The 23,998-nt window shown below is 55.9% G+C and overlaps 1 protein-coding gene and 1 long non-coding RNA gene across 3 annotated transcripts in view; one reads left to right on the forward strand and one right to left on the reverse strand.

Moving 5' to 3' along the window:
* LOC144782251 (uncharacterized) overlaps positions 1 to 23,998 on the reverse strand; it is a 649,538-nt gene that overhangs the window by 43,179 nt on the left and 582,361 nt on the right. The gene's annotated exons all lie outside the window — the stretch shown is intronic.
* The window catches only part of ARTN (artemin), a 223,669-nt gene continuing 208,375 nt past the window's right edge, over positions 8,705 to 23,998 (forward strand). Inside the window, exon 1 of the mRNA XM_078661341.1 lies at positions 8,705 to 9,296. The gene's annotated coding sequence lies outside the window, so the exon portion shown is untranslated. The remainder of the gene's footprint in view (positions 9,297 to 23,998) is intronic.

Below are 23,998 nucleotides of genomic sequence, written 5' to 3' on the forward strand. Positions count from 1 at the left end.
ACAGGCAGCACCAGCTTTGTGCACAAAGGGGGGGTCATACTATCTGCTCACTCTCTTGTGATTCCATCATGCACAGCACAGGCAGCTGGGTGCACAAGGGAAGGCCACTCTCTGCTCACTCTCTTGGGAGCCCCTCGTGCACATCACCACGCACAGGCAGCTGCAGCTATGTGTGCAAGGGGGGTCATACTCTCTGCTCACTCTTGTGAGCCCTTTGTGCACAGCACCACGCAAAGGCAACAGCAGCATTGTGTACAAGGGGAGGTCACTCTCTGCTCACTCTCTTGTGATTCCATCATGCAAAGGCAGCTGGGATCACAATGGAAGGCCACTCTCTGCTCACTTTCTTTGGAGCCCGTCATGCGCATCACCACACACAGGCAGCACCAGCTTTGTGCACAAAGGGGGGTCATACTATCTGCTCACTCTCTTGTGAGCCCTTCGTGCACATCACCACGCACAGGAAGCACCAGCTTTGGGCACAATGGGGGATCATACTATATGCTCACTCTTTTGGGAGCCCTTCGTGCACAGCACCACGCACAGGCAATTGCAGCTTGGTTTACAAGGGAGGTCACTCTCTGCTCACTCTCTAGTGAGTCATTCATACACAACACCATGCACAGGCAGCAACAGCGTTGTGCACAAGGGGAGGTCACTCTCTGCTCACCCTCTAGTGGTTACATAATGCACAGCACAGGCAGCTCGGTGCACAAGGGGAGGCCACTCTCTGCTCACTCTCTTGTGAGCCCTCCTTGCACATTACCATGCACATGCAGCAGCAGCTTTGTGCACAAGGGGGGTCATACTGTCTGATCACTCTCTTGTGAGCCCTTTGTGCACATCACCACGCACAGGCAGCAGCTGTGTGCACAAGAGGGGTCATACTGTCTGATCACTCTCTTGTGAGCCCTTCGTGCACATCACCACGCAAAGGCAGCAGCAGGGTTGGGCACAAGGGGAGGCCACTCTCTGCTCACTCTCTTGTGAGCCCTTCGTGCACAGCACCACACACAGGCAGCAGCAGCTTTGTGCACAAGGGGGTGGTCATACTGTCTGATCCCTCTCTTGTGAGTCATTCGTGCATATCAGCACGCACAGGCAGCTGCAGCTTTGTGCACAAGGGAGGCCACTCTCTGCTCACTCTCTTGTGAGCCCTTCGTGCACAGCACAGGCAGCTGGGTGCACAAGGGGAGGCCACTCTCTGCTCACTCTCTTGTGAGCCCTCCATGCACATCACCATGCACAGGCAGCAGCAGCTTTGTGCACAAGGGGGGTCATACTGTCTGATCACTCTCTTGTGAGCCCTTCGTGCACATCACCACGCACAGGCAGCAGCAGGGTTGGGCACAAGGGGAGATCACTCTCTGCTCACTCTCTTGTGAGCCCTCCGTGCACATCACCACGCACAGGCAGCTGCAGCTATGTGTGCAAGGGGGGTCATACTCTCTGCTCACTCTTGTGAGCCCTTTGTGCACAGCACCACGCACAGGCAACAGCAGCATTGTGTACAAGGGGAGGTCACTCTCTGCTCACTCTTGTGATTCCATCATGCAAAGGCAGCTGGGATCACAATGGAAGGCCACTCTCTGCTCACTTTCTTTGGAGCCCGTCATGCACATCACCACACACAGGCAGCACCAGCTTTGTGCACAAAGGGGGGTCATACTATCTGCTCACTCTCTTGTGAGCCCTTCGTGCACATCACCACGCACAGGCAGCACCAGCTTTGGGCACAATGGGGGGTCATACTATATGCTCACTCTCTTGTGAGCCCTTCGTGCACAGCACCACGCACGGGCAATTGCAGCTTGGTTTACAAGGGAGGTCACTCTCTGCTCACTCTCTGGTGAGTCATTCATACCCAACACCATGCACAGGCAGCTACAGCGTTGTGCACAAGGGGAGGTCACTCTCTGCTCACCCTCTAGTGGTTACATAATGCACAGCACAGGCAGCTCGGTGCACAAGGGGATGCCACTCTCTGCTCACTCTCTTGTGAGCCCTCCTTGCACATCGCCATGCACAGACAGCAGCAGCTTTGTGCACAAGGGGGGTCATACTGTCTGATCACTCTCTTGTGAGCCCTTTGTGCACATCACCACGCACAGGCAGCAGCTGTGTGCACAAGGGGGGGTCATACTGTCTGATCACTCTCTTGTGAGCCCTTCGTGCACATCACCACGCACAGGCAGCAGCAGGGTTGGGCACAAGGGGAGGCCACTCTCTGCTCACTCTCTTGTGAGCCCTTCGTGCACAGCACCACACACAGGCAGCAGCAGCTTTGTGCACAAGGGGGTGGTCATACTGTCTGATCCCTCTCTTGTGAGTCATTCGTGCACATCAGCACGCACAGGCAGCTGCAGCTTTGTGCACAAGGGGAGGCCACTCTCTGCTCACTCTCTTGTGAGCCCTTCGTGCACAGCACAGGCAGCTGGGTGCACAGGGGGAGGCCACTCTCTGCTCACTCTCTAGTGAGCCCTTCGTGAACAGCACCACGCACAGCCAGCAGCAGCTTTGTGCACAAGGGGAGATCACTCTCTGCAGACTCTCTTGTGAGCCCTCCGTGCACAGCACCATGCACAGGCAACAGCAGCTTTGTGCACAAGGGGAGGTCACTCTCTGCTCACTCTCTTGTGATTCCATCATGCACAGCACAGGCAGCTCGGTGCACCAAGGAGAGGTCATACTCTCTGCTCACTCTCTTGTGAGCCCCTCATGCACATCACCACACACAGGCAGCTGCAGCTATGTGTGCAAGGGGAGGCCACTCTCTGCTCACTCTCTTGTGAGCCCTTCGTGCACAGCACAGGCAGCTGGGTGCACAAGAGGAGGCCACTCTCTGCTCACTCTCTTGTGAGCCCTCCGTGCACAGCACCACACACAGGCAGCAGCAGCTTTGTGCACAAGGGGGTGGTCATACTGTCTGATCCCTCTCTTGTGAGTCATTCGTGCACATCAGCACGCACAGGCAGCTGCAGCTTTGTGCACAAGGGGAGGCCACTCTCTGCTCACTCTCTTGTGAGCTCTTCGTGCACAGCACAGGCAGCTGGGTGCACAGGGGGAGGCCACTCTCTGCTCACTCTCTAGTGAGCCCTTCATGAACAGCACCACGCACAGCCAGCAGCAGCTTTGTACACAAGGGGAGATCACTCTCTGCTCACTCTCTTGTGAGCCCTCCGTGCACAGCACCATGCACAGGCAACAGCAGCTTTGTGCACAAGGGGAGGTCACTCTCTGCTCACTCTCTTGTGATTCCATCATGCACAGCACAGGCAGCTCGGTGCACCAAGGGGGGGTCATACTCTCTGCTCACTCTTGTGAGCCCTTCGTGCACATCACCACGCACAGGCAACAGCAGCTTTGCGTACAAGGGGAGGTCACTCTCTGCTCACTCGTGTGAGCCCTTCGTACACATCACCGTACACAGGCAGCCGCAGCTTTGTGCACAAGGGGAGATCATACTCTCTGCTCACTCTCTTGTGAGCCCTCCGTGCACATCACCACGCACAGGCAACAGCAGTTTTGTGTACAAGGGGAGGTCACTCTCTGCTCACTTTTGTGAGCCCTTCGTGCACATCACCACACACAGGCAGCCACTCGGTGCACAAGGGGAGATCATCCTCTCTGCTCACTCTCTTGTGAGCCCTCCGTGCACATCACCACGCACAGGCAGCTGCAGCTTTGTGCACAAGGGGAGGTCATACTCTCTGCTCACTCTTGTGAGCCCTTCGTGCACATCACCACGCACAGGCAGATGCAGCTTTGTGCACAAGGGGAGGTCATACTCTCTGCTCACTCTTGTGAGCCCTTCGTGCACATCACCATGCACAGGCAGCACCCGCTTTGGGCACAATGGGGGGTCATACTCTCTGCTCACTCTTGTGAGCCCTTCGTGCACATCACCACGCACGGGCAGCACCAGCTTTGGGCACAATGGGGGGGTCATACTCTCTGCTCACTCTTGTGAGCCCTTCGTGAACAGCACCACGCACAGCCAGCAGCAGCTTTGTGCACAAGGGGAGATCACTCTCTGCTCACTCTCTTGTGAGCCCTCCGTGCACAGCACCATGCACAGGCAACAGCAGCTTTGTGCACAAGGGGAGGTCACTCTCTGCTCACTCTCTTGTGATTCCATCATGCACAGCACAGGCAGCTCGGTGCACCAAGGAGAGGTCATACTCACAGCTCACTCTCTTGTGAGCCCCTCATGCACATCACCACACACAGGCAGCTGCAGCTATGTGTGCAAGGGGAGGCCACTCTCTGCTCACTCTCTTGTGAGCCCTTCGTGCACAGCACAGGCAGCTGGGTGCACAAGGGGAGGCCACTCTCTGCTCACTCTCTTGTGAGCCCTTCGTGCACATCACCACGCACAGGCAGCAGCAGGGTTGGGCACAAGGGGAGGCCACTCTCTGCTCACTCTCTTGTGAGCCCTTCGTGCACAGCACCACACACAGGCAGCAGCAGCTTTGTGCACAATGGGGTGGTCATACTGGCTGATCCCTCTCTTGTGAGTCATTCGTGCACATCAGCACGCACAGGCAGCTGCAGCTTTGTGCACAAGGGGAGGCCACTCTCTGCTCACTCTCTTGTGAGCCCTTCGTGCACAGCACAGGCAGCTGGGTGCACAGGGGGAGGCCACTCTCTGCTCACTCTCTAGTGAGCCCTTCGTGAACAGCACCACGCACAGCCAGCAGCAGCTTTGTGCACAAGGGGAGATCACTCTCGGCTCACTCTCTTGTGAGCCCTCCGTGCACAGCACCATGCACAGGCAACAGCAGCTTTGTGCACAAGGGGAGGTCACTCTCTGCTCACTCTCTTGTGATTCCATCATGCACAGCAAAGGCAGCTCGGTGCACCAAGGGAGGGTCATACTCTCTGCTCACTCTTGTGAGCCCTTCGTGCGCATCACCACGCACAGGCAACAGCAGCTTTGCGTACAAGGGGAGGTCACTATCTGCTCACTCGTGTGAGCCCTTCGTGCACATCACCGTACACAGGCAGCCGCAGCTTTGTGCACAAGGGGAGATCATACTCTCTGCTCACTCTCTTGTGAGCCCTCCGTGCACATCGCCACGCATAGGCAACAGCAGCTTTGTGTACAAGGGGAGGTCACTCTCTGCTCACTTTTGTGAGCCCTTCGTGCACATCACCACACACAGGCAGCCGCTCGGTGCACAAGGGGAGATCATCCTCTCTGCTCACTCTCTTGTGAGCCCTCCTCTGAGCCCACCACACACAGGCAGCTGCAGCTTTGTGCACAAGGGGAGGTCATACTCTCTGCTCACTCTTGTGAGCCCTTCGTGCACATCACCATGCACAGGCAGATGCAGCTTTGTGCACAAGGGGAGGTCATACTCTCTGCTCACTCTTGTGAGCCCTTCGTGCACATCACCACGCACAGGCAGCACCAGCTTTGGGCACAATGGGGGGTCATACTCTCTGCTCACTCTTGTGAGCCCTTCGTGCACATCACCACGCACAGGCAGCACCAGCTTTGGGCACAATGGGAGGTCATACTCTCTGCTCACTCCTGTGAGCCCTTCGTGCACAGCACCACACACAGGCAACAGCAGCTTTGTGTACAAGGGAAGGTCATACTCTCTGCTCACTCTTGTGAGCCCTTCGTGCACATCACCACGCACAGGCAGCACCAGCTTTGGGCATAATGGGGGGTCATACTCTCTGCTCACTCTCTTGTGAGCCCTCCGTGCACATCACCACGCACAGGCTGCACCAGCTTTGGGCACAATGGGGGGTCATACTCTCTGCTCACTCTCTTGTGAGCCCTCCGTGCACATCACCACGCACAGGCTGCACCAGCTTTGTGTACAAGGGGAGGTCACTCTCTGCTCACTCTTGTGAGCCCTTCGTGCACATCACCACGCACAGGCAGCACCAGCTTTGGGCACAATGGGGGGTCATACTCTCTGCTCACTCTCTTGTGAGCCCTTCGTGCACATCACCACACACAGGCAGCACCAGCTTTGGGCACAATGGGAGGTCATACTCTCTGCTCACTCCTGTGAGCCCTTTGTGCACAGCACCACACACAGGCAACAGCAGCTTTGTGTACTAGGGAAGGTCATACTCTCTGCTCACTCTTGTGAGCCCTTCGTGCACAGCACCACGCACAGGCAGCAGCGGCTGTGTGCATAGGGGGAGGTGGACTTGTGATATGTGTGGGGTGTGCAGGTCAGTTTTGGGTGGGCTTGACCCCTCCCCCCGTCCCCTGCTGTGTAGAAGCGGGGTTCTCCTGGGTCAGTGGGGCCGCTGCCTTCCCCTGCTTTTATTTATCTGCCCTCTTCTCCTCTCTACCTGCAGGGCTGGGTGGTAGGTGGGAGGGGGTGGGGCGGTTTGAGATTAGTTTGCCCTCGCCCCCTTCACTGGACCCGAAGCTACATGAAAGATCATGGGCCAACGCAAACGGCAGGTGCCGCTCCCCCCCCCCCCCCCCCCTCACTGTCCCTCTATTGCCCCCTCACCCCGTCCCCTAACACATCGTCGTTGAGGTGATTAGGGTAGCAGTAAGCGCCTCGGTGGGTGCGGTCTCCATCGCAGCGCTTTCCTGTCCACCCACCTCAACCCACCGCTCCCCCCTAAACCCCCAGGAGCTGCGGTGGGTGGTCCACGTTATGGGCCGGTGCACAAGGAGGCAGCTGGTGACGGAGACCCCGAACCTCAATTGGGTGAATAATATACCTTTTACCCCTCCCACCCTGTGTGCAGGTTCTAGACCGGCGCAGAGCAGCAGGGGAGGGGTGGGTCTGTAGAGGTCTGGGCAGCTCTTGCCCCCTCCCAGCCCCCACCTCCTCCCCGGATACCCCCGCCCCGGGTGAGAAGAGCAGCGATCAGGTGACTGGGCCAGGCTGGAACCTGACACCCCCTCCCCGGAGCGGCAGCGGGCGCAGGGCTCGGCGGGGCCTCATATGAGTATGGAGCTCAGAGAGGCGGCAGCGCACGGGGCAACGCACAGCAGCAGCGGCAGCGCCGGGTTCGAGCCCCCTCTGAGCGAGGCCGGTGGGGCCGGGGCGACCAGCAGCACCGCACAGACAGGGTCCCTCCTGGACGTACCCAAAAGGCGAAGAGCGACGACCAGCAGCACCGCGGAGCCCGAGCCCCCTCTCAGCGAGGCCGGTGGGACCGGGGCGACGACCAGCAGCACCGCGAAGCCCGAGCCCCCTCTCAGCGAGGCCGGTGGGACCGGGGCGACGACCAGCAGCACCGCGAAGCCCGAGCCCCCTCTCAGAGAGGCCGCTGGGGCCGGGGCGACGAGCAGCACCGGCAGCACCGCACAGACAGGGTCCCTCCTGGACGTACCCAAGGGGCGAGGGGCGCCGTACAGGAGGAGCATCGGCAGCAGCATCGGCGCAGCAAGAGAGAGTAGAGGCGCCGGAGTGGCAAACAGAAGCAGGGCTGAGGCTGAACCCCCTCTGCGCCCAGCCACCCCACTCCGTCCAGCCAGAACCGCGCAGCCAGAGTCCCACCTGAGCTCAGCGGACAGGCAAGGACTGACGAACAGCAGCATCGGCGCAGCAAGAGAGAGTAGAAACTCCTTAGCTGCGAACAGCACCAGAGTGGCGAACAGCACCAGAAGCAGTGCCGAGGGGGGACATAAAGGGGCAGCAAGAGGTGCGGAGAGCACTGGAGAGCCCCACTTTAGCGTCCCCACTCTCCCTCGAGCAGCGCACAGCGTCGGTGGCAAGGGACGAACGGGGCGCAGTAACTGCAGCACCGGAGCAACGAACAGCAACTGTGGGACTGGGGCACCTGACCGCTGGAGGGGCACAGAGGCAGCGACAAGCAACAGGGGCAGCGGGGCAACAACCTGCAGGAGGAGCATCGGGGCAACTAGCAGCAGAAGCACTGGGGCAACCAGCAGCAGCAGCGGGAGGCGCATCGGGGCAACTAGCAGCAGAAGCATCGGGGCAACCAGCAGCAGAAGCATCGGGGCAACCAGCAGCAGCGACGGAGGCACTGGAGCAGCGAGCAGGAACAGCAGCACCGCACAGCTTCAAGTGAGGACGAGCAGCGGTCCCGGAGAAGAGAGGCGCAGCACCGGGGCAGCCAACAGGAGCGCAGCCGGAGCCCGCGCATCCTGCGCAGGGCCCCGGCCCCCGGGGGAGCTCGGGGCACCGCAGCGGGTTCTCCCCCGTGACTACCCAAGGGTGTCCTGGACACAGCAGCGGGCTCTCCTCTGTGACCACCCAGGGGAGCTCGGGGCACCGCAGCGGGCACTCTCCAGTGACCACCCAGGGGTGCTCGGGGCACTCTCCTGTGACCACCCAGGGGTGCTCGGGACACTCTCCAGTGACCACCCAGGGGTGCTCGGGGCACTCTCTTGTGACCACCCAGGGGTGCTCGGGGAACTCTCCAGTGACCACCCAGGGGTGCTCGGGGCACTCTCCAGTGACCACCCAGGGGTGCTCGGGGCACTCTCCTGTGACCACCCAGGGGTGCTCGGGACACTCTCCAGTGACCACCCAGGGGTGCTCGGGGCACTCTCTTGTGACCACCCAGGGGTGCTCGGGGAACTCTCCAGTGACCACCCAGGGGTGCTCGGGGCACTCTCCAGTGACCGCCCAGGGGTGCTCGGGGCACTCTCTTGTGACCACCCAGGGGTGCTCGGGGCACTCTCTTGTGACCACCCAGGGGTGCTCGGGGAACTCTCCAGTGACCACCCAGGGGTGCTAGGGGGGCGGGAGCGGTCTCTCTCCTGTGACCACCCAGGGGTGCTAGGCGCATAGAAAGTGGGCGAGGCGCCCAGCCAAGGGTGTGCTGTCACAAGGGCACTCCAGGACTTCTGCACACTTGGGGGCTGATCCGTGAACCCCAGGCCAGGAGGTACCAGTCTTCAGCACCCACAGGGCGAGGGTGGCACCAGCGTGCCAGGATCTCAGCGGGGCGCCACCGACTGTCAGCCCCAGGAGGGGCAGGAACAAGCAAGGGGACCCCCGTCTGTAAGCAACAGGAGAGCTGGATCACAGCAGGGCGGCCGTCTGTCAGCACCCAGGAGGCCAGGATCACACGATCAGACCTCCTTCTCCAAGCACCCCGAGGTGTCGGGATTGTAGCAGTGCAGCGCTCTCTCTCAGCACCCAGGGAGGGGCGCAGGAGGGTTTGATGCTTTCCTAGTGCCCGTCAGTGAAGGCCTGGTCCCGTGAGCCCCCGGGCTGCCACTGGAAGCCGCCCCCCGCACTGGGACCTCCCCGTTTCCTGTCCGGTTGCACTTGGTTTTCACTCTGAGCGGATTTACAGCCAGATCCGGGCGGCCCCAGGAAGGCGCGGACTGGGTGAGTCTCTCCTTCTGAATAAACACATCTGTTGCTCGCCTCCATGCCTCGATATACATGCCTCATTTATGTACCACAATATCTGTGCTTCATGTACATACCTCGATATCCCTACCAGATCTGTAGCCTCGCTCTGTACCTCATTTCAATATGTGCACCTCGTTTACACACCTCAGCCTCTGTATACTTACTACCCATACATCATATATGTAAGCCTCATTAACGTACCTTATTATTCGTACCTCGTTTACAAGCATCAAGTGCTGCACAACTTACTATCCATACCTCATATATGTCCTCATTACCGCACCTCACTACTCGTACAACGTTTACGAGCAAGCCATGTCTGCATACCTTAGTATCCATACCTCAAATGTACTCCTCATTAAGGTACCGTATAATTCGTACCTCGTTTACACGCCTCCACCTCTGTATATCGTACTATCAATACCTCACATGCACTCCTCATTCATGTACCCTATTATTCGTAACTCGTCTACACGCCTCAAGATCTGTATACCTTACTATCAATACCTGATATATGCTCCTTATCAACGTACCATATTGTTCGTACCTCCTTTAAACGCCTCAAGATCTGTATACTCACTATCTATAACTCATATGTACTCCTCATTAATGTACCTTTTCATTCATACCTCATTTACCCGCCTCAAGATCTGTGCACTTTACTAACCATACCCCGTACATACTCATCAACGTACTTTATTATTCCTACCTCCCTTATACGCCTCAATCTCTGTAATCTCTTACTATCCATGCCTCATATATACTCCTCATCAACAACGTGCCTTATTATTCGTATCTCGTTTACACTTCTCAAAATGTGCATTTCATGGACACGCCTCAGTATCTGTGCGTGCCAAGATTCGTATATACCGCTTATTAATATACCCAATATGGATATCTCGCTTACACGCCTCAGTATCCGTACCTCGTTTGCACGCCTCGATATCTGTACCTCGTAGATGTGCCATACCCCTGAATTAAGTAGCCCAATATCAGTACATTTGCATATCTTAATACCTCTAGGCTAGCTCATTCGTGCACCTGATGTATATACCTAAAGACTTCTCCATGCCCATCGTTTACCTCCAGCAGTTCATATGCATTGTCTAGACCTCACGCAGCCTTTGCACGCCTCCTTACGTACAACGCACGTTGGAACCCGCACTTGACGTGTGCAGCCCGCTCTGCGCGCTCCGGGCGCACACATGTTCACCTCAATTGTATATCTCACTGTTTATAGCTGGTCTGCATCGCAGCGCGCGTACAGCTCAACAAGTATGCCTCATTAGAGCGCCTCGAAGTGCGCGTTTTATTACCGACTACTCATTCCGGCAACTCGTTATTTACATCTGTGGCTAGCACGTCTCATTCCGAGGCCTGCACCCCATCACGTGTACCCCCGTTTAACACGCCAACGTTTACAGCCCTCAGTGCGGGCGCCTTTCTTCTACAATTCAGTGCCTATGTATGCCTTGAGGCGCTGTTTAATTTGTGCCGGTTGTTGCAGGTGAAGAAACACTAAGACTCATTTTTGGGGACCAGGACTTATTTTTCACATTCAAAGTTTGATTTAGAGCAAGAGAGAATAAGAGGATGAAAGAAGGTGGGTGGGAAGGAAACAGGGCCTCAAATGGAGAGAGTAGGAACTAAAAAGAACCAGCCTGAGTGAAATAAAGTTAGGAAGTGTAGCGTGGAGGAAGAAAGAGAGTAGAACAGAAGAAAGAGTAAAAGAGAGGAAGGAGGAAAACAAAATGCCAGGGTAAGAAACGTAGAAACAGACGAGAGCGAAATAAATTGGACTGAAATGAAAAACGGTAAGAATGAAAGAAAAAGCTACAAAAATAAAAATGAAACAAAACTAAATCAAATATAAAGGTAGAGGAAATAAAGACAGACAAAAGAGAAAACTAGAGAACAAACTTGGGAAGGACAAAGGTGAAAGTCACCGAATTATCAGGATGGAAAAAGAAGTAGAGAGGTGAATAAGACAAGGGAAACTGAAAAGGGAGAAGTAAAGGGAAGCCGAGAACAGAAAACACGTAAAAGGAGAAGACACGGAAGGAGGGATCGAACGGCGGAGTCTGGACACTTGGGGGAGGTGAAGGATGAAGAGGGGAGAATTTGGGGCACGCCAGAGTGATAGGAAAGGAGGACTGGGATAGCGAGGCGAAGGACGAGGGTGGGAGAGACCCCGGGCGAGAAGGGAGGAAGGGCGCTGGAAGGAGAGAGGAAAATCAAGGGGCAGAGTGGAGAGCGAGAGAGAAAACAGGGGCTGTGTGTGTGTGTGTGAGAGAGAGAGAAAAACCAAGGAAGAAAAAGGACGGGAGACAAGAGGGGGAGAGGGAGGAAGAAAGTGGGGTAGAGACGAGGAAAGGGAAGAGAGAGAGGTGAGGGGGGAGAGAGGAAGATAGGAATAGAGGAAGAGAATAGAGGGGCAGAGGTGAGAGAGGAAAAAGAGAGGGAGGAGAGGGGAGAGAGGAAGAAAGAAAGAGGCAGAGAGGAGTAGAGAGGAAGAAAGGAAGAGAGAGAGGGGGAGGAAGAGAGGAAGAAAGGAAGAGAGAGTGGGGGGAGGGGAAAGGAAGAAAGGAAGAGAGAGAACAGCGATGCAACGAACTAGAGAAAGGTGGCCGGAGAGAGTGACAGGCGGATAGAGCAGAGAGGGGAGGGCGAAGAAACAGCCAAAGGGGAGGAGGGCTCTTCATGCTGCTTAATCAAATACAAACAGTGCGGGTGCTGGTCGCATGACACGCCCAGGGCGCCTTGTGGTGGCTGCAGGTGTAGGGCTGCCAAGGAGACCACAGAGGGGCACAGTGAGAAAAGACAAGGAGAGAGGGAAAGAGATAGAGGGGGAGAGATAAAGAGGCAGAGGGGGAGGGGAGAAACCGAGGCAGAGAGAAAGAGAATGAGTGAGAGAAAGCGAGACAGAGGGAGAGAAAGAGTGGTCACGGGGGAAGGGAGAGGCAGAGCGACAGAGAGGATATAGAGAGAGGGACAGAGGGCAAGAGAGACAGAGAGAAAGAGAGCGAGAGATAGAGAGAGATAAAGAGAGAGAGACGGAGACAGTGGGGGAGAGAGAACGAGAGAATGAAAAAGAAACATACACAGAGAAAGAGAGAGAGGGAAAGAGAGAGAGGGAAAGAGAGAGACAGAGGGAAAAAAATGAGGGAGAGAGAGACACAGGGAAGGAGAGGGAGGGAATAACTAAGAAACGCAGAGAGTGACATAGACGGGCATGGAGAAAGTTCAAAAGATAGAGACATTCGGAGGCAGAGAGAGCGAAATGGAGAGAGAACAGGAAAGCGATTGATGATGATCAGAGGGACCAGTTTGAGGCTTGGATTGAGCCATCAGTAACTGAAAGATGCCCTGATGCTGTTTGTCGGGGTACACCGCTGCGCAGCCCCACTTGTGGCAACTTTTAATAGCTTTTGAATGCTACGAGCTGTAGAGAGTAAGTGTTGATCTCTGCAGATTCTGCGGTAGATGTGTGCGGAACCTATAATTATGCGGGCAAGGCCGAGGCTGCAGAACCGCATGATTTCACCGCCTTACCTGGAGGAGTGAAGGGCACAGGGTTGCAGGCAGTGCCGGACTTGGAACCAAAACCGGCCCTGGCAAAGTGCTCGCCCCCCCCCCCCCCCCCTGGGGTGGGGGGGGGGATTGGAGGGGGAGGGGGGATTGGGGGTGCTGCCGAGCTCTTTGCCAGGGTCGGTTTTCGGCCGATTTTGCAGCTATGCTGCAAAAACGGCCCTGTAACAAAAAAGGCCCCCAGGGGCCCAAATACGGCCCCCAACCGTGCGGGGCACCGGGGATTGCCCGGTGCCCCGCAACGGGCAGTCTGGCCCTGGTTGCAGGTTAGAGAGGAGGGGCAGGTTTTCTGCCAGTGTTTGACTTTGAAAAGGTCATAGCTGAGTGACCTTGGCTTCCAGTGTGGCCTTCAGTGGTTGACAGACTAAATGAATGAACGAATGAAGCATTTTATTTCCTCCAGTGACTGACGGCTTCGCCTTTAGCGCTGTGTTCATAGGGGAAGTGAGGGCTTTGTAGGTAGTTCAGCTTGACTTGACTCATCAAAGGGGGCTGGGGTATAACTTGTGGACTTCAGACAGCCTCTCCCTTAGATCTCCAGCTCACTCCAGAGTAGGGTGTTGTAGGTGCCGCTGCGAGGCCTCTGATGGTGGCTAGCCTCTCCCTTAGATCTCCAGCTCACTCCAGAGTAGGGTGTTGTAGGTGCCGCTGCGAGGCCTCTGATGGTGGCTAGCCTCTCCGTTAGATCTCCAGCTCACTCCAGAGTAGGGTGTTGTAGGTGCCGCTGCGAGGCCTCTGATGGTGGCTAGCCTCTCCCTTAGATCTCCAGCTCACTCCAGAGTAGGGTGTTGTAGGTGCCGCTGCGAGGCCTCTGATGGTGGCTAGCCTCTCCGTTAGATCTCCAGCTCACTCCAGAGTAGGGTGTTGTAGGTGCCGCTGCGAGGCCTCTGATGGCGGCTAGCCTCTCCCTTAGATCTCCAGCTCACTCCAGAGTAGGGTGTTGTAGGTGCTGCTGCGAGGCCTCTGATGGCGGCTAGCCTCTCCCTTAGATCTCCAGCTCACTCCAGAGTAGGGTGTTGTAGGTGCTGCTGCGAGGCCTCTGATGGCGGCTAGCCTCTCCCTTAGATCTCCAGCTCACTCCAGAGTAGGGTGTTGTAGGTGCCGCTGCGAAGCCTCTGATGGTGGCTAGCCTCTCCGTTAGATCTCCAGCTCACTCCAGAGTAGGGTGTTGTAGGTGCCGCTGCGAGGCCTCTGATGGTGGCTAGCCTCTCCGTTAGATCTCCAGCTCACTCCAGAGTAGGGTGTTGTAGGTGCCGCTGCGAGGCCTCTGATGGCGGCTAGCCTCTCCGTTAGATCTCCAGCTCACTCCAGAGTAGGGTGTTGTAGGTGCCGCTGCGAGGCCTCTGATGGCGGCTAGCCTCTCCCTTAGATCTCCAGCTCACTCCAGAGTAGGGTGTTGTAGGTGCCGATGTGGGGCCTTTGATGGTGGCTAGCCTCTCCCTTAGACCTCCAGCTCACTCCAGAGTAGGGTGTTGTAGGTGCCGCTGCGAGGCCTCTGATGGTGGCTAGCCTCTCCCTTAGATCTCCAGCTCACTCTAGAGTAGGGTGTTGTAGGTGCGGCTGCGAGGCCTCTGATGGCGGCTAGCCTCTCCCTTAGATCTCCAGCTCACTCCAGAGTAGGGTGTTGTAGGTGCCGCTGCGAGGCCTCTGATGGTGGCTAGCCTCTCCGTTAGATCTCCAGCTCACTCCAGAGTAGGGTGTTGTAGGTGCCGCTGCGAGGCCTCTGATGGCGGCTAGCCTCTCCCTTAGATCTCCAGCTCACTCCAGAGTAGGGTGTTGTAGGTGCCGCTGCGAGGCCTCTGATGGCGGCTAGCCTCTCCCTTAGATCTCCAGCTCACTCCAGAGTAGGGTGTTGTAGGTGCTGCTGCGAGGCCTCTGATGGTGGCTAGCCTCTCCCTCAGATCTCCAGCTCACTCCAGAGTAGGGTGTTGTAGGTGCCGCTGCGAGGCCTCTGATGGTGGCTAGCCTCTCCCTCAGATCTCCAGCTCACTCCAGAGTAGGGTGTTGTAGGTGCTGCTGCGAGGCCTCTGATGGTGGCTAGCCTCTCCCTCAGATCTCCAGCTCACTCCAGAGTAGGGTGTTGTAGGTGCCGCTGCGGGGCCTCTGATGGTGGATAGCCTCTCCCTTAGATCTCCAGTTCACTCCATAGTAGGGTGTTGTAGGTGCTGCTGCAAGGCCTCTGATGGTGGCTAGCCTCTCCGTTAGATCTCCAGCTCACTCCAGAGTAGGGTGTTGTAGGTGCCGCTGCGAGGCCTCTGATGGCGGCTAGCCTCTCCCTTAGATCTCCAGCTCACTCCAGAGTAGGGTGTTGTAGGTGCCGCTGCGAGGCCTCTGATGGCGGCTAGCCTCTCCCTCAGATCTCCAGCTCACTCCAGAGTAGGGTGTTGTAGGTGCCGCTGCGAGGCCTCTGATGGTGGCTAGCCTCTCCCTCAGATCTCCAGCTCACTCCAGAGTAGGGTGTTGTAGGTGCTGCTGCGAGGCCGCTGATGGTGGCTAGCCTCTCCCTTAGATCTCCAGCTCACTCCAGAGTAGGGTGTTGTAGGTGCTGCTGCGAGGCCTCTGATGGCGGCTAGCCTCTCCCTCAGATCTCCAGCTCACTCCAGAGTAGGGTGTTGTAGGTGCTCCTGCGGGCCTCTAATGGTGGCTAGCTCACTACAGAGTAGATCTCCAGCTCACTCCAGAGTAGGGTGTTGTAGGTGCCGCTGCGAGGCTTCTGATGGTGGCTAGCCTCTCCGTTAGATCTCTAGCTCACTCCAGAGTAGGGTGTTGTAGGTGCTGCTGCGAGGCCTCTGATGGTGGCTAGCCTCTCCCTTAGATCTCCAGCTCACTCCAGAGTAGGGTGTTGTAGGTGCTGCTGCGAGGCCTCTGATGGCGGCTAGCCTCTCCCTCAGATCTCCAGCTCACTCCAGAGTAGGGTGTTGTAGGTGCTGCTGCAAGGCCTCTGATGGTGGCTAGCCTCTCCCTTAGATCTCCAGCTCACTCCAGAGTAGGGTGTTGTAGGTGCCGCTGCGAGGCCTCTGATGGCGGCTAGCCTCTCCCTTAGATCTCCAGCTCACTCCAGAGTAGGGTGTTGTAGGTGCGGCTGCGAGGCCTCTGATGGCGGCTAGCCTCTCCCTTAGATCTCCAGCTCACTCCAGAGTAGGGTGTTGTAGGTGCCGCTGCGAGGCCTCTGATGGTGGCTAGCCTCTCCCTTAGATCTCCAGCTCACTCCAGAGTAGGGTGTTGTAGGTGCCGCTGCGAGGCCTCTGATGGTGGCTAGCCTCTCCGTTAGATCTCCAGCTCACTCCAGAGTAGGGTGTTGTAGGTGCCGCTGCGAGGCCTCTGATGGCGGCTAGCCTCTCCCTTAGATCTCCAGCTCACTCCAGAGTAGGGTGTTGTAGGTGCCGCTGCGAGGCCTCTGATGGCGGCTAGCCTCTCCCTTAGATCTCCAGCTCACTCCAGAGTAGGGTGTTGTAGGTGCTGCTGCGAGGCCTCTGATGGTGGCTAGCCTCTCCCTCAGATCTCCAGCTCACTCCAGAGTAGGGTGTTGTAGGTGCCGCTGCGAGGCCTCTGATGGTGGCTAGCCTCTCCCTCAGATCTCCAGCTCACTCCAGAGTAGGGTGTTGTAGGTGCTGCTGCGAGGCCTCTGATGGTGGCTAGCCTCTCCCTCAGATCTCCAGCTCACTCCAGAGTAGGGTGTTGTAGGTGCCGCTGCGGGGCCTCTGATGGTGGATAGCCTCTCCCTTAGATCTCCAGTTCACTCCATAGTAGGGTGTTGTAGGTGCTGCTGCAAGGCCTCTGATGGTGGCTAGCCTCTCCGTTAGATCTCCAGCTCACTCCAGAGTAGGGTGTTGTAGGTGCCGCTGCGAGGCCTCTGATGGCGGCTAGCCTCTCCCTTAGATCTCCAGCTCACTCCAGAGTAGGGTGTTGTAGGTGCCGCTGCGAGGCCTCTGATGGCGGCTAGCCTCTCCCTCAGATCTCCAGCTCACTCCAGAGTAGGGTGTTGTAGGTGCCGCTGCGAGGCCTCTGATGGTGGCTAGCCTCTCCCTCAGATCTCCAGCTCACTCCAGAGTAGGGTGTTGTAGGTGCTGCTGCGAGGCCGCTGATGGTGGCTAGCCTCTCCCTTAGATCTCCAGCTCACTCCAGAGTAGGGTGTTGTAGGTGCTGCTGCGAGGCCTCTGATGGCGGCTAGCCTCTCCCTCAGATCTCCAGCTCACTCCAGAGTAGGGTGTTGTAGGTGCTCCTGCGGGCCTCTAATGGTGGCTAGCTCACTACAGAGTAGATCTCCAGCTCACTCCAGAGTAGGGTGTTGTAGGTGCCGCTGCGAGGCTTCTGATGGTGGCTAGCCTCTCCGTTAGATCTCTAGCTCACTCCAGAGTAGGGTGTTGTAGGTGCTGCTGCGAGGCCTCTGATGGTGGCTAGCCTCTCCCTTAGATCTCCAGCTCACTCCAGAGTAGGGTGTTGTAGGTGCTGCTGCGAGGCCTCTGATGGCGGCTAGCCTCTCCCTCAGATCTCCAGCTCACTCCAGAGTAGGGTGTTGTAGGTGCTGCTGCAAGGCCTCTGATGGTGGCTAGCCTCTCCGTTAGATCTCCAGCTCACTCCAGAGTAGGGTGTTGTAGGTGCCGCTGCGAGGCCTCTGATGGTGGCTAGCCTCTCCCTCAGATCTCCAGCTCACTCCAGAGTAGGGTGTTGTAGGTGCCGCTGCGAGGCCTCTGATGGCGGCTAGCCTCTCCCTCAGATCTCCAGCTCACTCCAGAGTAGGGTGTTGTAGGTGCCGCTGCGAGGCCTCTGATGGTGGCTAGCCTCTCCCTCAGATCTCCAGCTCACTCCAGAGTAGGGTGTTGTAGGTGCTGCTGCGAGGCCGCTGATGGTGGCTAGCCTCTCCCTTAGATCTCCAGCTCACTCCAGAGTAGGGTGTTGTTGGTGCCGCTGCGAGGCCAATGATGGTGGCTAGCTCACTACAGAGTAGATCTCTAGCTCACTCCAGAGTAGGGTGTTGTAGGTGCCGCAGCGAGGCCTCTGATGGTGGCTAGCCTCTCCATTAGATCTCTAGGTCACCCCAGAGTAGGGTGTTGTAGGTGCCGCAGCGAGGCCTCTGATGGTGGCTAGCCTCTCCATTAGATCTCTAGGTCACCCCAGAGTAGGGTGTTGTAGGGGTCTCTGGTGATGAACTGCTTCTCCTGAGATCAGCAGCTGATACCGTGTACTCGGTATAAGAGCATGTCAATAGTAAAACTTCGATATTGTAGCTGGACCCACAGGCAGCCTGTCTCAGAGTTCCTGAGACTAAAGCGCTTCATTGGAAGAGTGCGCACTCTAAGCGCTGCGCAAGGTGTGTCAGAGACTGTAGTGACCAGACAGCCTCAAGGGAGCATTGTGGGATTTTTAGGTTTGGGGTGGTTGGCGGGGGTTGTAGGGTAGATGGGGGTGAGGGGGGGGCGAAGGTTTAGGAAGGAGGACTATTTGGGGGAGGCCTGCTAGTCCCCTCGCCTGATGCTGGTGTCTGACCTCCTGTACCCTGGCCAGTGGGTGGGGGACCAGGGTGGTCTGATTTATTGCACAGTACTTCATTGTGGCTACAGTTTCCAGTGCCCCCTGGCATGTTATATACAGTTATGTGCGTATGACATCAGCAGAGCCGACATTTCACGCATGCTTCTCATTCCAGGAGGCTCGTGAAATACTTGCCCAAAGAAATGGCTTTTTCCAGAGGTGAAAGAAAGCACTTCTGAGCCTGTCTGCTCTCAGGCGCCCTCACAGGCGGGTGAGATCACACCGCAGGCCCTGTCTGCTCTCAGGTGCCCTCCCTAGGGGGTGAGATCACATCTCAGGCCCTGTAGGGAGGTGAGATCACATCTTAGGCCCTGTCTTCTCTCAGACGCCCTCATAGGCGGGTGAGATCACACCGCAGGCCCTGTCTGCTCTCAGGTGCCCTCCCTAGGGGGTGAGATCACATCTCAGGCCCTGTAGGGAGGTGAGATCACATCTTAGGCCCTGTCTTCTCTCAGACGCCCTCATAGGCGGGTGAGATCACACCGCAGGCCCTGTCTGCTCTCAGGTGCCCTCCCTAGGGGGTGAGATCACATCTCAGGCCCTGTAGGGAGGTGAGATCACATCTTAGGCCCTGTCTTCTCTCAGACGCCCTCATAGGCGGGTGAGATCACACCGCAGGCCCTGTCTGCTCTCAGGTGCCCTCCCTAGGGGGTGAGATCACATCTCAGGCCCTGTAAGGAGGTGAGATCACATCTAAGGTCCTGTAGGGAGGTGAGATGACATATTTGGGCCAGTCTGCTCTCAGGCGCCCTCAAAAGCGGGTGAGATGACATCTCAGGCCCTGTTTGCTCTCAGGCGCACTCACTAGGGGCTGATATCACACCTCAGGGCCTGGAGGGAGGTGAGACCAGATCACAGGTCATGTCTGCTCTCAGGCGCCCTCACGGGCGGGTGAAATCACATCTCAGGACCAAGAAGGGGATGAGATCACATCACAGGGCCTAGGGGAGAGCAAGCTACTATCACAGGGCCTGGAGGGGGGCGAGATCACATCTCTGGGCCTGGAGGGGGGCGAGATCACATCTCTGGGCCTGGAGGGGGGCGAGATCACATCTCTGGGCCTGGAGTGGGGCGAGATCACATCTCTGGGCCTGGAGGGGGGCGAGATCACATCTCAGGTCCTATCTGTTCTCAGGTACCATAGCAAGGGGGTGGGATCACATCTCAGGGCCTGGAGGGGGTAAGATCACATCACCAGTCCTGTCTGCTCTCAGGCGCCCTCACATGGGGTGAGGTCGCAGTCATAGTCTGGAGGGGGGCGAGATCCCATCTCAGGGCTAGGAGAGAGTGAAATCACTTCTCAGGGCCTGGAGGGGGGTGATATCACATTTTAGGCCGTGTCTGCTCTCAAGCGCCCTCACAGGAGGGTGAGATCACATCTCAGGGCCTGGAGGGGGGTTGAGATCACATCGCAGGGGGGGGGGCTAGATCACATCTCAGGGCCTGGAGGGGGGTGAGATCACAACTCAGGTCCTGTCTGCTCTCAGGTGGCCTCGCACCGGGGTAAGATTACATGTCAGGGCCGGGAGGGGGGTGAGATCACATCTCAGGTCTTGTCTGCTCTCAGGCAACCTCGCAGTGGGGTGAGATCACATTTCGGGACCTGGGAGGTGAGATCACATCTCAGGTCCTGTCTGCTCCCCGATGTTGCCACAGGAGGTGGGAGCACATCTCAGGGCCTGGAGGGAGGTGAAATCACATCTCAGAGCCTGTCTTCTCGCAAGCGGCCTCCCTTGGGGAGTGAGATCGTATCTCAGGGCCTGATCATGAAGATCATTCACTCAGGAGTCCCCACGGACCCCACTCACCGCACATCTTCCACAGAGCCACTATAGCACCAGAGCTATGGAAACGCGCAGAAGTCAAGCCCCTTCTCAAGAAGCCCTCTGCAGACACCACAGACCTCTAAAACTACTCCTCCCACCGAGAAGATCATCAACAGCCAACTAATGAACTTAATTGACGACAACTCCATCATCGATCTTTCCCAATCCAGATTCCGCACCAACTACAGCACCGAGCCTGCCCTCCTAGCCACCAAAGACGTCATCCACACTCTCTTCAACCAGGGCTGTACCGCGGCCCTCATCCTACTAGACCTCACCGCAGCCTTCAACACCGTCTCCCACTGCACTCTCACTGCCAGACTCCACGACGCCGGCATACAGGGAACCGCCCCAACTGGATCCGCTCTTTCCTCACCAGCCGAACCCAAAGAATCAGACTCCCGACTTTCCTCTCCGAACCCACAGAGATCAACTGCAGAGTACCCTAAGGATCATTGCTCAGCCCCACGCTCTTCGACATCTACATGGCCCCCCTCGCCATGGCCCCCCTCACTGCCATCATCAGACAGCAAGGACTCAGCATAGTATCCTACAACGATGACACCCAGCTCCTCCTCTCTCTGATGAAGAATCCCCACACCACCAGACTCAGCTTCCACGAAGGAATGAAAAACTTTGCATGGACAACACCTGATGGCCCACCGCCCTCGGCAGTCTCCCCACTCCCACAGACCACGCCCGGAACCTCAGCATCATACTCAACTCCTCCCTCACCATGACCTGACAGATCGACGCCGTCTCCTCCACGTGATTCAACACCCTCGCATCCTTCGCAATACTTTCAAGTTGACCCCTCCCCACGAATCCAGAAAGACCGTCACCCACGCACTCCAAACAAGTAGACTGTCTGCTCTCAGCGCCCTCAGGGGGTGAAATGACGTCTCAGGGCCTGAAGGGGGTGAGAGCATATCTCAGGGCTTGGAGGGGGTTAGATCACATCTCTGGTCCTGGAGGGGTTGAGATCACATCTCAGGGTCTTGAGGGGTTGAGATCACATCTCAGGGCCTGGAGGAGTGAGATCACATCTCAGGTCTCATCTGAGGTGTCTGGTCTCAGGCGTCTTCAGAGGAGGATAGAAGATCACATCTCAGGGCCAGAAGAGAGGTGGGATCACATCTCAGGTCCTTGACAGAGAGTGAGATGACTTCTTAGATCCTGACGGTTTTCTGAGAGTGAAGTCATATCTAAGTCTATTTCCAAGCCTTCTCTCTGAGAGTGAGATCACATCTCGCGCCTGCTCTTTCAGAGTGAGATCACATCTCACATCTGCTAATCTCAGAGTGAGATCACATCACGAACCTGCTCTTTCAGAGTGAGATCACATCTCACATCTGCTAATCTCAGAGTGAGATCACATCACGAACCTGCTCTTTCAGAGTGAGATCACATCTCACATCTGCTAATCTCATAGTGAGATCATATCACGAACCTGCTCTTTCCGAGTAAGATCACATCTCGAGTCTGCTCTCTGAGAGTGAGATCACAACCCGAACTTGCTCTCTCAGAGTGAGAGCACATCTCGAACCTGCTCTCTCAGAGTGAGATCGCATCTCGAACCTGCTCTCTCAGAGTGAGATCACATCTCACGCCTGCTCTTTCAGAGTGAGATCGCATCTCGAACCTGCTCTCTCAGAGTGAGATCGCATCTCGCATCTGCTAATCTCAGAGTGAGATCACATCACGAACCTGCTCTCTCCGAGTGAGATCACATCTCGGGTCTGCTCTCTTAGTCCCTGTCTTCTCTGGGAGTGATATAAGGTATCTGCTCCTGTCGGATCCCAAGGCCTGCTCTTTGAGAGAGAGGTCACACATGAGAGCCTCCTGCTCTAAGGCACCTTCAGAGGGAAGAGAGATCACGCACCGGCCTCTGCCTGTACGCTCTTCCCCTCTTTCTGCCCCTCTGGCAGGGAGATCAGCTCGCGTGCCCCTGTTCCCTCTCAGTAAAACCTTCCCAGAAAACATGTAAACCATGCACCTGTTCAGTGGTTACAGGGTCTTGGCATACTTCACTTTCGCAATGTGTGATCTTGCATACATCAAATTCTCGCAGCAGGGGAGCCCTTTGAAGAGAAGAGATAAAATTAACCCTTTACTAGCTTAGGAATTTAGCGTTTATGGTCTCACTGCAAGGGTTGGGTTGTCTGCAGCCTCAGTAAATCTCTGGATGAAGAAAGCCCACTGGTCGGTTTCAGGGCAGTGCTCTCGCTCTGAACAAGTTCTGGGGGTGCTGAATTGAAGCACCCTGAAGTTAGGGGTATTACACCCACTTCAATGGCATAACCTGGCACGTTTACTATTATTTCACGCAGCGCAGAGCAAGACCCGTCATTGCTGCTCTGTTTTGTTTGAAAGGGAGAGAGCAGGACTGCGCTGTATCTCAGATATTTTATTTATTAATAAGGTTTTATCTAGTGCGAACATGATTTGTGAGGGTATCAGAGCACTTTACAAATGAAAGATATAAAAAACAGGAAAGCAAACAACAGCATAATCAAGAGAGGTGCCAACTGTGTACCTTCATATATCGAATATCTCTAGGACAAGTCCACTAGACAATAGATATAGTCTGACAGTCTAGTGATAATCATGGGTGCAGATTTTGAGTCCAATTGTATGACCTAGGGCAGGAATTTGTTCACAAGTAGTAATTTAACTTCTTTTTATGTCGAGCCTGGGCAGCGCATGTGCTGCTCTACGAGGCATGCTTTATTCGAATATGGACTTGAAGCTCCGTCCACTCTCCGCCCATATTTTTCATTGGCTTGTGTCATTGTCCTTTGTAAATGCTGGCTTCTGATTCGTTAACAGGCCTGTTAGTCCCTCCTTAGTACCGTCTTGTCTTAATTTGTAATCTCCCATGAGGACTGGCCCTTTTACTTCAGTTGTTACACGGTATGTCTTATTTAAGCACTAGGGGGCATATTAACAATATGTGCGTTAAAAAACGCACATCGCACATTTCACTATCACCGGATTTTCTCGCCGTGTTAGCGCGATATTATCAACGCGCAACACGTAGGCGATAGTAAATCCTGTGATAGCCGGTGATAGTGAACATTAGCGCGTGAAAACAAGCGTTATCACGCGCTAATGTGTGCCTTGATAATATGGGGGGGTGGATTCAGCTTTATGATCCACACCCCCATGTTAACAATGCCTAACGCCTGGTCAGAGCAGGCGTTAGGAGACCTGCGATAAACAAGTTTATCGCAGGTCTTTTCCTCCCAACGCCTGCCTTGGTGATAGGGTGTTCCCACCTCCAACCACATTTTACATGTGGTTGGACGTGGGAACGCCCACTTTGCATGTTATTAGCTATGTTTCTCGCTGACATGCAAAGTGGGCTTGAGGCAGGCGTTGCAATGCCCTTGTTAATAGGGCGCTGGAAGTATCGCCGCTTTCTCGGCGAATTGTGCTGAGAAAGCGGCGATACTTCAGCTTGTTAATATGCCCCTATTTTCTTTAATGCGTTTCTCCTACTGCAGGCAAGACATGCTTTCCTCCAACTTTCAGCACGCCGTGCTCGCTTTCACTTACCAAGCAGACCATGACAATGGTGGCCGAGGTCTTGAATTTACAAGAGTTGAGCATTGGCATTGTAAATGACAATGCTTTTTATTTATGTGTTTATTATCAAAACAAATAAATAAAAGGCATTGTCATTTACAATGCCAATAGCTTAAACTCGTGCAAATACGAGACCTATTG

The sequence above is a fragment of the Lissotriton helveticus genome, chromosome 1_1 (assembly GCF_964261635.1).
Source record: "Lissotriton helveticus chromosome 1_1, aLisHel1.1, whole genome shotgun sequence".
Lineage (NCBI taxonomy): Eukaryota > Metazoa > Chordata > Amphibia > Caudata > Salamandridae > Lissotriton > Lissotriton helveticus.